This window comes from Manis javanica, chromosome 14, assembly GCF_040802235.1.
Source record: "Manis javanica isolate MJ-LG chromosome 14, MJ_LKY, whole genome shotgun sequence".
In the NCBI taxonomy this organism is placed as follows: Eukaryota; Metazoa; Chordata; class Mammalia; order Pholidota; family Manidae; genus Manis; species Manis javanica.
Genome location: NC_133169.1, coordinates 66,424,259 through 66,437,524, shown reverse-complemented (window position 1 = coordinate 66,437,524; position 13,266 = coordinate 66,424,259). Strand labels below are relative to the sequence as shown.

The 13,266-nt window shown below is 38.2% G+C and overlaps 1 pseudogene; it reads left to right on the top strand.

The window, feature by feature from the left end:
- The first annotated feature begins 10,458 nt into the window (after nucleotides 1–10,458).
- LOC140846048 (olfactory receptor 14A16-like) lies at nucleotides 10,459–11,402 on the top strand (annotated as a pseudogene).
- The last annotated feature ends 1,864 nt before the right edge of the window (nucleotides 11,403–13,266 follow it).

Sequence of the window (13,266 nt, the reverse complement as noted above, 5' to 3'; positions counted from 1 at the left end):
GCAACCCCTGCTTTCTTCTCACTGTTGTTTGCCTGAAATATGTTTTTCCATCCCTTGACTTTTAGTCTATGCTTATCTTTGGGTTTAAGGTGAGTTTCTTGTAAGCAGCATATAGATGGGTCTTGCTTTTTTATCCATTCTATTACTCTATGTCTTTTGATTGGTGCATTAAGTCCATTTACATTTAGGGTGACTATTGAAAGATATGTACTTATTGCCATTGCAGGCTTTAGATTCGTGGTTACCAAAGGTTCAAGGTTAGCTTCTTTAGTATCTTACTGCCTAACTTAGCTCGCTTATGGAGCTGTTATATACACTGTCTGGAGAGTCTTTTCTTCTCTCCCTTCTTATTCCTCCTCCTCCATTCTTCATATGTTGTGTGTTTTGTTCTGTGCTCTTTTCAGGGGTGCTCCCATCTAGAGCAGTCCCTGTAGGATGCCCTGTAGAGGTGGTTTGTGGGAAGCAAATTCCCTCAGCTTTTGCTTGTCTGGGAATTGTTTGATCCCACCATCATATTTAAATGATAGTCGTGCTGGATACAGTATCCTTGGTTCAAGGCCCTTCTGTTTCATTGCATTAAAGATATCATGCCATTCTCTTCTGGCCTGTAGGGTTTCTGTTGAGAAGTCTGATGTTAGCCTGATTGATTTTCCTTTATAGGTGACCTTTTTCTCTCTAGCTGCCTTTAAAACTCTTTCCTTGTCCTTGATCTTTGCCATTTTAATTATTATGTGTCTTGGTGTTGTCCTCCTTGGATCCTTTCTGTTGGGGGTTCTGTATAATTCCATGGTCTGTTCGATTATTTCCTCCCCCAGTTTGGGGAAGTTTTCAGCAATTATTTCTTCAAAGACACTTTCTATCCCTTTTCCTCTTTCTTCCTCTTCTGGTATCCCTATAATACGAATGTTTTTCCTTTTGTATTGGTCACATATTTCTCATAGTGTTGTTTCATTCCTGGAGATCCTTTTATCTCTCTCTATGTCAGCTTCTATATGTTCCTGTTCTCTGGCTTCTATTCCTTCAATGGCCTCTTGCATCTTATCCATTCTGCTTATAAATCCTTCCAGGGATTGTTTCACTTCTGTGATCTCTTTCCTGACATCTGTGATCTCCTTCCGGACTTCATCCCACTGCTCTTGCATTTTTCTCTGCATCTCATCCCATTGCTCTTGCATTTTTTTCTGCATCTCTGTCAGCATGTTCATGATTTTTATTTTGAATTCTTTTTCAGGAGGACTAGTTAGGTCTGTCTCCTTCTCAGGTGTTGTCTCTGTGATCTTTGTCTGCCTGTAGTTTTGCCTTTTCATGGTGATAGAGATAGTTTGCAGAGCTGGTACAAGTGACCGCTGGAAGAGCTTCCCTTCTTATTGGTTTGTAGCCTTTTCCTGGGAGAATATCGACCTCTAGTGGCTTGTGCTGGGCAGCTGTGCGCAGACAGGGCTTCTGCTGCCTGCCCAGTTGCTTTGGGGTTTATCTCCGCTGTTGCTGTGGGCTTGGCCTGGCTGGGGCTGTTCCTCCAAAATGGTGGAGCCCCGTTGGAGGGGGAGCAGCCAGGAGACTATTTATCTCTGTAAGGGGCCTCTGTGCTCCCTGCTGCTCAGGGGGTTAGAGTGCCCAGAGATCCCCAGATTCCCTGCTTCTGGTCTAAGTGACCTGTCCTGCCCCTTTCAGATTTCCAAAAAGCACTCTCCAAACCAAAACAACAACAGCAACAATGAGAGAGGGAACAGAAAGAAAGAGAAAAAAATAAGGAAAAAAAAGGAAAAAACAAGCTTTTTTTTTTTTTTTTTTTTGTCCTCAGGTGCCGGTCCCAGTCACCCGCTCACTGGTCCTGCTGCCCTGTCTCCCTAGCACCAGGGTCCCTGTCCTTTCAAGGCTTCCAAAAAGCACCCACGCACCGGTCCCGCAGGAAAGGAACGCTCAATATTCTTTGTCCTCAGGCACTGGTCCCACGCACCCGCTCACCAGTCCCGCTGCCCTGCCTCCCTAGCACCGGGGTCCCTGTCCCTTCAAGGCTTCCAAAAAGCACTCGGCAAAAAGAGAGAAAAAAAAGGGGAAAAACGCGCGATTTCCTCTGTCCTCAAGTGCCGGTCTCAGGCACCCGCCCACCGGTCCCGCAGGGAAAAATGGGGGATATTCTTTGTCCTCAGGCGCCGGTCCCAGCCACCCGCTCACCAGTCCCGCTACCGTGCCTCCCTAGCACTGGGGTCCCCGTCCCTTCAGGGCTTCCAAAAAGCGCTCGCCAAAAAGAGAAGAAAAAAAAAAAAAAGGGGAAAAACGCGCGACCTCCTCCGTCCTCAGGCACCGGTCTCAGGCACCCGCCCCCAGGTCTCGCAGGGAGAAACGCGGGATATTCTTTGTCCTCCGGCGCCGTTCCCAGGCACCTCCTCACCGGTCCCGCCACCCTGCCTCCCCAGCAACGGGGGCCCGTCCCTCTAAGGCTTCCAAAAAGCGCTCGCCAAAAAAAAAAAAAAAAAAAAAAAAAACCGCTCCGGTTTCTCTCCACCCGCCGGGAGCCAGGGGGAGGGGAGCTCGGGTCCCGCCGGGCTGGGGCTTGTATCTTACCCCCTTCTCAAGGCGCTGGGTTCTTGCAGGTGTGGATGTGGTCTGGATGTTGTCCTGTGTCCTGTGGTCTCTATTTTAGGAAGATTTTTCTTTGTTATATTTTCATAGCTCTATGTGTTTTTGGGAGGAGATTTCCACTGCTCTACTCACGCCGCCATCTTGGCTCCACCTCCAGAAGAATATTTTTAAGTTGAAGTTTAAAAAATAAATATGCAAAAATGTTTTTGATCTAATAAATGATGAAACTAGAATGGTTTCAGTAAAAAAAGGAAATAACAAAATATAATGTAATTTCTCCATTATTTATAAAAAGCACAACAAAAATATTACAGATATCCAATACTGTTAAAATAAAGATATATCAATTTTGTATAGCATTTAGGGGTAATTATAAAATGTATTCTGCAAAAAATTTCAAGTTTTCAAAAATATGTACGTGACACTTTGAGAAAATTCTACATTCAGAAGTAAGACTAAAACATATCATAATTGAAAGCTCCTATCAGAAGCACTAATGAATTAAATGAAATCACATCATCACTGCAATTAATTTCTTTGGAACTGAAGAATTTCATTCTAAATGTGCATTAAGTTATATCGGTCTTATAAAAATTCAGTTACTAAAATATATCATTCTGAAAGTAATTACATTAGTCATATACCACATTCCTCATCTTTCATTTTGTCTAGGATAATGACAATGAGAAGTCAAACTGGGCATGATCATCCAGGTGGGGAATCTTGGAGGGTAAATGACTCAACAAAATGGTGAGAAGAAAGTATAGGCTTATGACATAAAATTCAAGCAACTCATCACCCCTGGAAGAAGCAGGGAGAAGGATCTAGAACTGGTGATGGACAGCAAGACAGACATGCTCTTCCTTAGACTGAGTGATAGAAGGTGGTGAAAGAGAAGGCAACACCCTCTGTGTTGCAGGTAGGGTTGCCTGGACACAGATATTAAATTGAGTTGGGTATGCTTCAGAAATCAACCCCACCAGTGGAAAGAAAGAAAAAGAAGCGGGATTGGGTAGGAGGTGAGTCAGCAAAGCTTTTCCCTGCCTAGTGTTGGAGGTGGTCATGGAGAGGCATAAGCACTACTGATGAACAAGCCATAACTGGGAAGTGGAAGGCTTCTCTCTCTCCCTTCTCCTTAGATTGTGCCACCTTCCCACTGTAGGAGCTGATTCAAGAATACAGCCATGACAGATTAGTGTTATTGAGACTATCTAGAGCCTATAAATTCCTGAAGCCCATTAAGACCTCTGTGTACACTTTTAGGATACTGGTGGGAAGGCACAGACATGTATTCTTCTTGCAGCCTCCCAATAACAACAATGTGTATAAGTTCCTTTGCTTATCAAACCTGCCACCCATCTACATGGAGTGGCCTGCCTCTTTCTTTAGTTTTTCCTTGCCCTCCATTGAGTGGTGGTCAGTTTGAATCTCATTTGGAGAACTCCTAAGGTCATGAACCGTCATCCAGTTAGGGCTCAGAGCCAGCATTTTCTACGTGGTGTCCCTTCATCCCAACATCGCTCAGTCATAGTGGGCGGTCATGGGAGGGCATGGACTGCTTTTCCCCGGGTAGGTCCTGAAATGGTGATTCCGGAGCATGTCTGCTGACCTCAGTTAGGCAGCAAGTCCTTCTTCCAGTAAACATATCAACACCATTTGAGAGGACTTCAGGGTGGGATGTATTCTCAGAGAAGCCCCGTGCTTTAAGGAGATGATGTTTGAAAGGACATGCAGGGTAAAGTTTTAAACTCTAAAAGATTTTGCTGATTAATAATTTCCAGATGTCATGGAAGATTTTTAACACTTCTGAAGGGGTAGATGTAGGGCAGAAAAATGAGTTTGCAGAGCCATGTGTTTATACATTTAGGGATTTACAAGGCTCCATGTTGCGACATACATCCAAAGGAAGACTAACCAGGAGAAGCTGTGCACACAGGCAGGAGAGACAGAGTGGTGTTCCAACAACAGTCAGGTCTCACGGGTCCCCTTCCTGTATGACTCCCAAGAGGTGTGGAGAAGCATGATGTCCATAGCGCAGGGATCCCTAGATCCCTGCCTCCTGAAGAGCAAAGGACACTTGTTGTTTCTTTTGGATCCCTTCTTAACTGCACATTCCACATTAGCAAATTGTCTTGGCTCTAATTTCAAAAGTATATAGAATCTGACGTCATATGAACACTTTCCACTGCTACAAACATTTAAAACTGAAGGTGAGGATATGAGAAAAAGGGAACATTTCTACACTGTTGGTGGGAATATGAATTGGTGCAATCACTATGGAGGTTCTTCGAAAAACTAAAGATAGAAATACCATATGACCAAGTAACTCCACTTCTCAGGAAAGCAAGATCTCAGATTCACAAGACACAGGCACCCCTATGTTTATTGTACCATTATGTACAATAGCCAAGATATGGTAGCAACCTAAGTGTCGATCAGTAGATGAATGGATAAAGAAGTTGTGGTACATATACATAATGAGATACTATTCACCCATGAGAAGAAAAAAAATACTACCATTTGCAACATCATGGATGGAACTAAAGGGTATTATGCTCAGTGAAATAGGCCAGGTGGAGAAAGACAAGTACAAATGATTTCCCTCATTTTTGGAGTTTAACAACAAAGCGAAACTGAAGGAACAAAACAGCAGCAGACTCACAGACTTCAAGAAAGGACTATTGGTTATGAAAGGAGAGGTTGGGTGGGGAGGGAGATAGAAGAGGATTGAGGGGTATTATGATTAGTACACATGGTGTGTGGGGAGGTCACAGGGAAGACAGTGTAGCACAGAGAAAACAAGTAGTGACTCTGTGGCATCTTACTACACTGATGGACAGTGACTGCAATGGGGTATAGGGGGAACTTGATAATATGGGTGAATGTAGTAACCACAATGTTTTTCATGTGAAAACTTCATAAGAGTGTATATCAATGATAACTTAATAAAAAAGTTGTGTTACACGCTAAAAAAAAACCCACTAAGCACATTGCACAGAATTTCAGGAGAGCATATAGTATATAAATAACTTAAGGGATTAGAAAATGGAATGATGACTTTCGGTCTAACAAGAAATCTAGTATCAAGGTATCTGCCCACCTAGTACTGATCATTACTCCTGGAGAAGTTGGCAGCCAGCATCTCAAGAGAGTGATCGAAATTAATATCAATAGCAGTGAAATTGTCATAGTGTGTCTCCTTTTCTTCTTGCTTTATTTTTCCCAAGATTTATTTAGGTATTATTGAAACAAAACATAAGTAGATTTAAGGTTACAATGTTGTAATTTGACACATACGTATTGAAAAATTACTCCTAATGTAAGGTTAGTTAACACCTTTAACCCCTCACATAATTATGATCTGTGTATGTCGTGATAATATGACCTACTTTCTTAATAACCCCCAAGTATATGCAGATTATTGTTAATTATAGTCATGATGCTGTACATTAGAGAAACGGTTTTTATTTGTCTTACAGCTGGGAATTTGTTCCATTTGACCAACTACTCTAAATTTCTCCCTCATCCAAGACCCAGCAATCAACACTTGATGCTCTGTTTCTATAAGCTCAGCTTCTTTAGACTCCTCGTATAAATAAAAACATAGAGTGTTATTCTTTGTATGTCTCACTTATTTCACTCAGTATAATGCCTCCAACATCTATCCAAATTATTGAGAAAGGCAACATTTCCTTTTATAGAACTGCATAATATTTCATTACATATATATATATATTTATATATATTATGTATATGAAGTCACGCTTTTTCCATCATTCATTGAAGGTCACTTAGGATTTCTGCATCTAGATGTTTCCACATCTTTCTTGGTTATGGGTGTGGTACTGAAATGAATACAATATTTGCATTTCTTTCAGGTATATAAGCAGAAGTGGGATTGGTGAATTGTATGGTACTTTTATTTTTTGAGTGACATCCACAGTGTCTTACACACTGGCTGTGCCAATTTACATTCCCACCAAGGACTCCCCTTTCTCCACACATCCTTGCCAACACTTAGTATCTCGTTTTATTGGTAATAGCCCTCTAACAAATCATAAAGTGATACCTCATTTTATTTGTATTTTGTTGCAGATATCTATTTTTAAACTACTTTTTTTTTATTTGCTTCGTTTTTGCTATTACATTGCATGTATGTATTTTGGGTATTAATTCCTTGTCAGGTAGATGGTCTGCAAATATTTTTTCCCTTGCTATGCATTGCTTTTTGTTTTACTGTTTCTCTGCTCTGCAGAAGCGATGTAGTTCAGGGTAGTCCTACTTGTTCATTTTTGCCTTGATGCTTATGCTTTTGGTGTCATATTCAAAAAACTCTGATGCGACCAATGTCAAGGTGGCTTGTGTCTGGTTTCTAGGAGTGTTATGGTATCAGATCTTATGTGTAAGTCTTTAATCCATCTTGAGTTAGTTTTTGTGAGTGTTGTGAAATAGAGGACCATTGTATTTTTATTCATGTATTTATCAACTTTCCCCACTACTGTTAATTGAAGAGAATATCATTTTTCAATTCATCTTCTTGGCTCCCTCGATGAATATTACTAGGATATATATAAATGTACTGATTTCTGGGTAGCCAGTATGTTCCACTGATTTATTTATCTAGTGTTATGCCAGTACTATACTATTTTGATTACTGTGATAAGAATGCTTGAAATGAGAGTGAGATGCTTCCAAATTTGTCCTTCGTTTCAAGGATGCTTTTGCTAGTCACAGTACTATTTTATTTCATACTAATTTATGATAGCTTTCAATTTCTGTGAAAAACGCATTATAATTTTGATAGGGATTAAATGGAATCTGTAGATGATTTGGTGTAGTATAGTGTATTAACAATAGAAATTCTTATAATCTGTGGGCGTATTTCCTTTCCACGTATTTGCGTCCAGCCCTCCTCCTAGTCTACTTTCTCTACAGTCTACACTTACCAGAGAGGGATCAAGGTAAGTATAGCATGACATGCTTCTCTCCTACTCAGAACCACCTGTGTCTTTGGTCTCACAGTAAAAATTAACAGCGTCACATGAAGTGCAATATTCCTGATCATGAAATCTTTTTGTTCTCTCATATTCTAGTCTCTTGTTTCCCTGATCCCCGGAGATCGCCAAGCTCACCTGTCACACCCCCGCTTGTGCTCTTAACTGACCTGCTGTTAGGGGCCCTCCCTTTGGGACTGCACTGTATTCTCTTCCTCCAGTCTCTCTCCAAGGCCTCCATCTCCGGGCGAGAGGCAGTACATTCACGCTCACCTTTGGACTTTGACTCACTGCACTGCTTTTAATGACATATTGCAGTCTACTGAGTCTGACCCATAGTAGGCACTCAATAAATGACTGAATCATTGGATGCTAGATTAAGTGGAGTCCTGTCACAGATATGTAAACCACTAACAAAGTTAAAATATGGCACAGTGATCGCACTAATAATTGAGTGAGATTTAGTACAGGCTGATACTGACTGAGCAGGTTAATGGAGAAAACAATAACACTACATTCCCTTTGGAATAAAACAGCTTCATAAATTACAACTCTTGGACTACGGTTAAACACACAAGAGATCAGCAGGAGAGGTAAAATGGTCAAGCTCTTCAGGTCACCTGTTTCTTTCGACTGAGTTATTGATGAAGCCAGAGTTGAGAATCATACAACTTTTCAGACGAATCAACAAAGCTAGTCATCTCTTCTCCGTTGAGATGTGTATCCTTCTGTCCTTGTGATGGCAGTAAATTTCACTAGAAAAAGCTTAAGTAGACAACTGGAACTTTTAGTACCAGGATTTGGAAGTATACTATTAAATAATTTTTGTGGAAAAATCATTTTATATTTAAAGTATTCTAGATTTAAAATTTCATTTTATATTGTAAAAAAAGTAACAGTAGTAAAGTACTAATTTTACTATAATGAACACTAAAAATATCTAGAGGGAACAATTCATTCTGTGGTACACAAATTGTCCAATTAACAATATCAACTTTTTTGAGGTGAGTTTCAGTGGGAGAAAATAGTATTTTTATTAAATTTAAGGTGCTCCACTGATGATGATTTTTAGTGGTTTTATTACAGTCTTACATTCCTGTCTGTTAGTGCTGAATTTAGCATTTAGAATACTAAGGTGAAAGTGTATGAAATGTTAAATGAAATAACAATTAATGATAAGTAGACAGTAAATAATGAAGAGCCTCAAATGAAACTAAAATTAAAATAATGTTGAGTATTCAAAAAAGGTGTGTTATATTTTTCAACCCCTAAAATATTAATGACATATGTGAGTCAGATTGTATCTTCAGGGATGCGATGAAGCCTTATTTCTTAATCATTTAATATATCATAGTAGAAGTGATGGACAGATATGGACATGTATTTATCATGATCAACACCTGGGTTTTTCTTAGTATGTCACTGAGAGGCTGCTACTGATCTTGGAAAATGAAGGACTCACAATATTTTAACAGGGATATCAGCATATGTATATCAAATCTAATTTTACCATTATGAACATGTGTTTTAAGTAACCCCCAAATTTTTACATCTTTGACTGGAATATGTTCTAAACTTTATTTTGTTTTCATTAAAATATGTGGAATTATTTCTACTAATATATTAAAATTGCTTTATATTATTACTTTCCCAAACCTAACAACCAATATGTACTTAAGATGTTCACATTATCCAGCACCATGGAGAAAAGTGAAACATAATATTTTAGAGAATTAGAATAAGAAGACTGTGTGTGATAGAATATTGTATAGTAAAGGCTTAATATTTTACCACATTTGTGTGAAGGTTGATGAACAAAATCTGTACAAACAGAAGGTATCAATGTGTTAATGCAAAAAGAAGAAAATTACACTTGGCAGACCAAGACTGAATTTAGCTCCAGCTGTAAATGGTCCCTTCTCCCCCTCCACGTATTTGCATTCATCTTATGTTAGGGATAGAAGGAGACAGGAAAATAGATGGGGAATAGGTGAACATGGAAAATATCATGTTTGCAATTTCATGCATTGTGGGACTGGAAGTTCAGACATGAAAAAGAAAAAAGACTGAAAAAGAAAAAAGATTATAGAGAAACACTTTTTAATTTATTAGATATGGGGAAAAAGTCAGATAAAAAGGGAAATAATAAGAGGAAGTGATAAATTGATGAATATGAGGCCAACAATCTTAGGTCATACCCTGTAGGATTTGATACCTAAGGTAATCAGAATATGTGTCATATAAAACAATAATGCATATATGAATAAAACCACCTACTTTTATGATAAATAATTTGAGTATTATGAACGTGAAACACGTAGTTAGATCTATCTGTATATTAAAATGTTAAATATAAGAACATCTCCAGATTAAGTATTTTGTGCAGAGAATGTAGGTCAAATAGTTCATAGGATTGAGGAAAGTCTGTAACCCATTTTTTTAAAGAATTGTTTACTGTTCAATTTATTGGAAGATATGCTGAAACAAATGTTGTTAGTCACGGGATAGGATGTAAAGACATTAAGATTAGGACATAATTTAGCAGTTATCAGTTTATTTCTGAGGATTCATTTATAGATATGGGGAGGGTGCTTTTCATCAGGACACTTACGTTAAGGAAGGTTCAAATTTTCAGTCCTTAAGCATCTTTCACAGAACATATTTAGGTAATAAAAATGGCAGGTGCATGTGCACTTAGTATAAAGTGGTTCAGTAAAGCAATGTTATTCAGGTACTGTTGGTGACCAACCCACATGGTAGGAGTAACATTTCTATTAAGTAGATTGTGTGATGACTATATGAATATAGAACTATCTTGTAAGTTGAATATGGAAGGACTTGAAAATGATGTTTCATTTTTCCTTTTTTTAAATGCAGATTTATGTCTCCAAGCAAAACAAATCTCACAGCTGTGACAGAATTTATCCTCATTGGATTTTCTACCAATGAAAATATGTACATGTTGCACTCAGTGCTCTTCACCTTGATATACTTCTTGGCACTAATGGAAAACATCCTCATTATCATGATCATAACTTTGGACAAGCGTCTCTGCACCCCATGTACTTCTTCCTGAAGAATTTGTCCTTCTTGAATCTCTGCCTACTTACATTCACAATCCCCAAATCCATTGCCAACTCCTTGACTCGCAGTGACTCCATCTCATTTCCTGGCTGTGTAGCCCAGGTCTTTCTGCTTGTGTTTTTAGCGACTGCAGAGCTGAATCTCCTCACTGTGATGTGCTTTGACCGCTATGCTGCCATATGCCACCCCCTGCACTACGAGGTCATCATGAATGTGAATATGCGTGTTCAGTTGACAGCTGTGTCCTGGCTGGGTGGGGGTCTGATCACCATAATGCACACAGCCGGTACCTTCTCCTTATCCTACTGTGGTTCTAACGTGGTCCATTATTTTTTTTTTGTGATATCCCAGTTATTGGCTATTTCTTGCTCAGAAAACATAATAAGAGAGATTGTACCTATCCTCATTAGTGTGGTATTGGATATCTGCTGTTTTATTTTCATCATTGTTTCCTATGGCTACATCTCCTCCACTGTCAAGAAAATGCCGTCAACAGGTCAGTCAAAAGCCTTCTCCACTTGCCTTCCACATCTGATTGTGATTGTGTTATTTCTCTCCACTGGTTTCTCTGCATATCTGAGGCCGATTTCACAGGCCCCTTCCATTTTCGATCTTGTCATCTATGTGTTCTACACCATGGCGCCCCCAACCTTTAATCCCATGATATATAGTCTAAGAAATAATGCCATAAAAAAGTCTCTGGAAATGTTGCTGAAGGGTCTATTCACCCAAAAGCATTAGGTATTCCATCTTTTATTTCAATAACAATTATCATCAATAATTATATGTCCATTATTTGGTAATATTTTTACTTAAAATCCTTTGAAGACTCTTTTCAGAAGATTTTTAGGTTTGTAACAAAATTGATTGTGAGGTATAGAGATTTTCCATAAGAGCAATATAACTAACAAGAGTCATACTTCTTTTAAACCAACAATGTAATGTTGACATCTCATAATTACTCAACATCCATAGTTTACATTAGGGTTTCTATCTTAGTGTTTTATATTCTATGAGTTTTATAAATGTAAAATAACATTGACTCACGAGTATAACATCACACATAGCATTTTACTACCCCCAAAATCTTCTATGCTTTGCCTGTTTTTCTCCCTTACTTCATCAGCTTCTGGCAGCCACTGAATTCTTCCATTCTCCATAATTTTTGGTTTTGTAGAATGTGATTCAGTTGGAATCATGCAATGAAGAACATTTTGAAATTAGCTTATTTTACTTAGTAATGGGCTTTTAAGTTTCTCCATGTCCTTTTATAGCTAGACGGCTCATTTCCTTTTATTTATGAATAATATCCCATTGTCTGCATGCACCACATTCATTTACCTTTTCACCTGCTGAGTGCCACCTCGGTTCATTCCAAGTTTCAGCAATTAAGAACAAAGCTGCTATAGATACTCTTTTGCATTTTCATTTGTGTACATAAGTTTTCACCTCCTTTGGGTAAATACCAAGGAACATGTTTGCTGGACCACATGATAACAGTATATATGGTTTGTAAAATACCCACCAAAACTGGCTTCCAAGTGGCTGTACCACTTTGAATTCCTGTAACTAATATGTACGACTTCCTGGTGCTGCACCTTCTCAGCAGCATTTCTATTAATGTCTGGAACTGGCCATTCAAATTGTGTGCAGTGGTATCTCATTGATTTTATTTTTATTTTCTTGATGACATATGATATGGAGCATCTTTTCAAACGTTTATTTAACGCCTGTCTGTCTTCGTCAGTGAAGTGCCCATTTTTCAGTGGGATTGTTTGTTTTCTTATTGTTGAATTTATTTGTTCTTTGCATGTTTTGAAAAAGGGTCTTTTATCCTATATGTCTTCACAAATTATTTCTCCCAGCCTGTTGCTTGTCTTCTCCTTCTCTTGATATTTTCTTTCTCAGGAGTTTCAAATTTTTTAATTTTACTGTAGTCCAGGTTACCAACATTTGCTTTCATGAATCCTGCCTTTAATGTTGTATCTAAAAAGGCATCATATAAGTAAGTTTATCTAGGCTTTCTCTTAGGCTGTTTAGCAGGGTTTTATACTACAATGCTTTGCATTCATGTCTAAGATCCATTTTGAATTAAATTCTGTAAAGTGTGTACAGTCTATATCTGGACTGTTTTTTCATGCCAAGTTTTTCCAGCAACATTATTAGTTGAATAAACAATCTGCTCCTCTATCAAAGATGAGTTGATTATATTTACAGAGGTCTATTTCTGAGCTTTCCATTCTATTGCATTAACCTATTTTATGTTTTTTGGTTATTTCCACACTATCTTGATTATTGTAGCTTCCCTCTAAGTCCTGACCTTGGACAGTATGAGTCCTCTAACTCTGTTTCTGTTCTTGATTTTATGATGTGACTGATTTTGCTTTTTAAACAATTTTTATTGTGGGATAATTGACAAATATAATTGTATTTATATATATTTATTGAGTCATTATATTGTACCTCAAACAAATATGATATTTTATATCCTATTAATAAGTAAAAATAAAGTATACAATGTGAAAATTATATATATATATATTTATGTATAAGTATATGTATAGTTGAATCATTACCAAGATGAGCATAGTTAATGCATCATCAA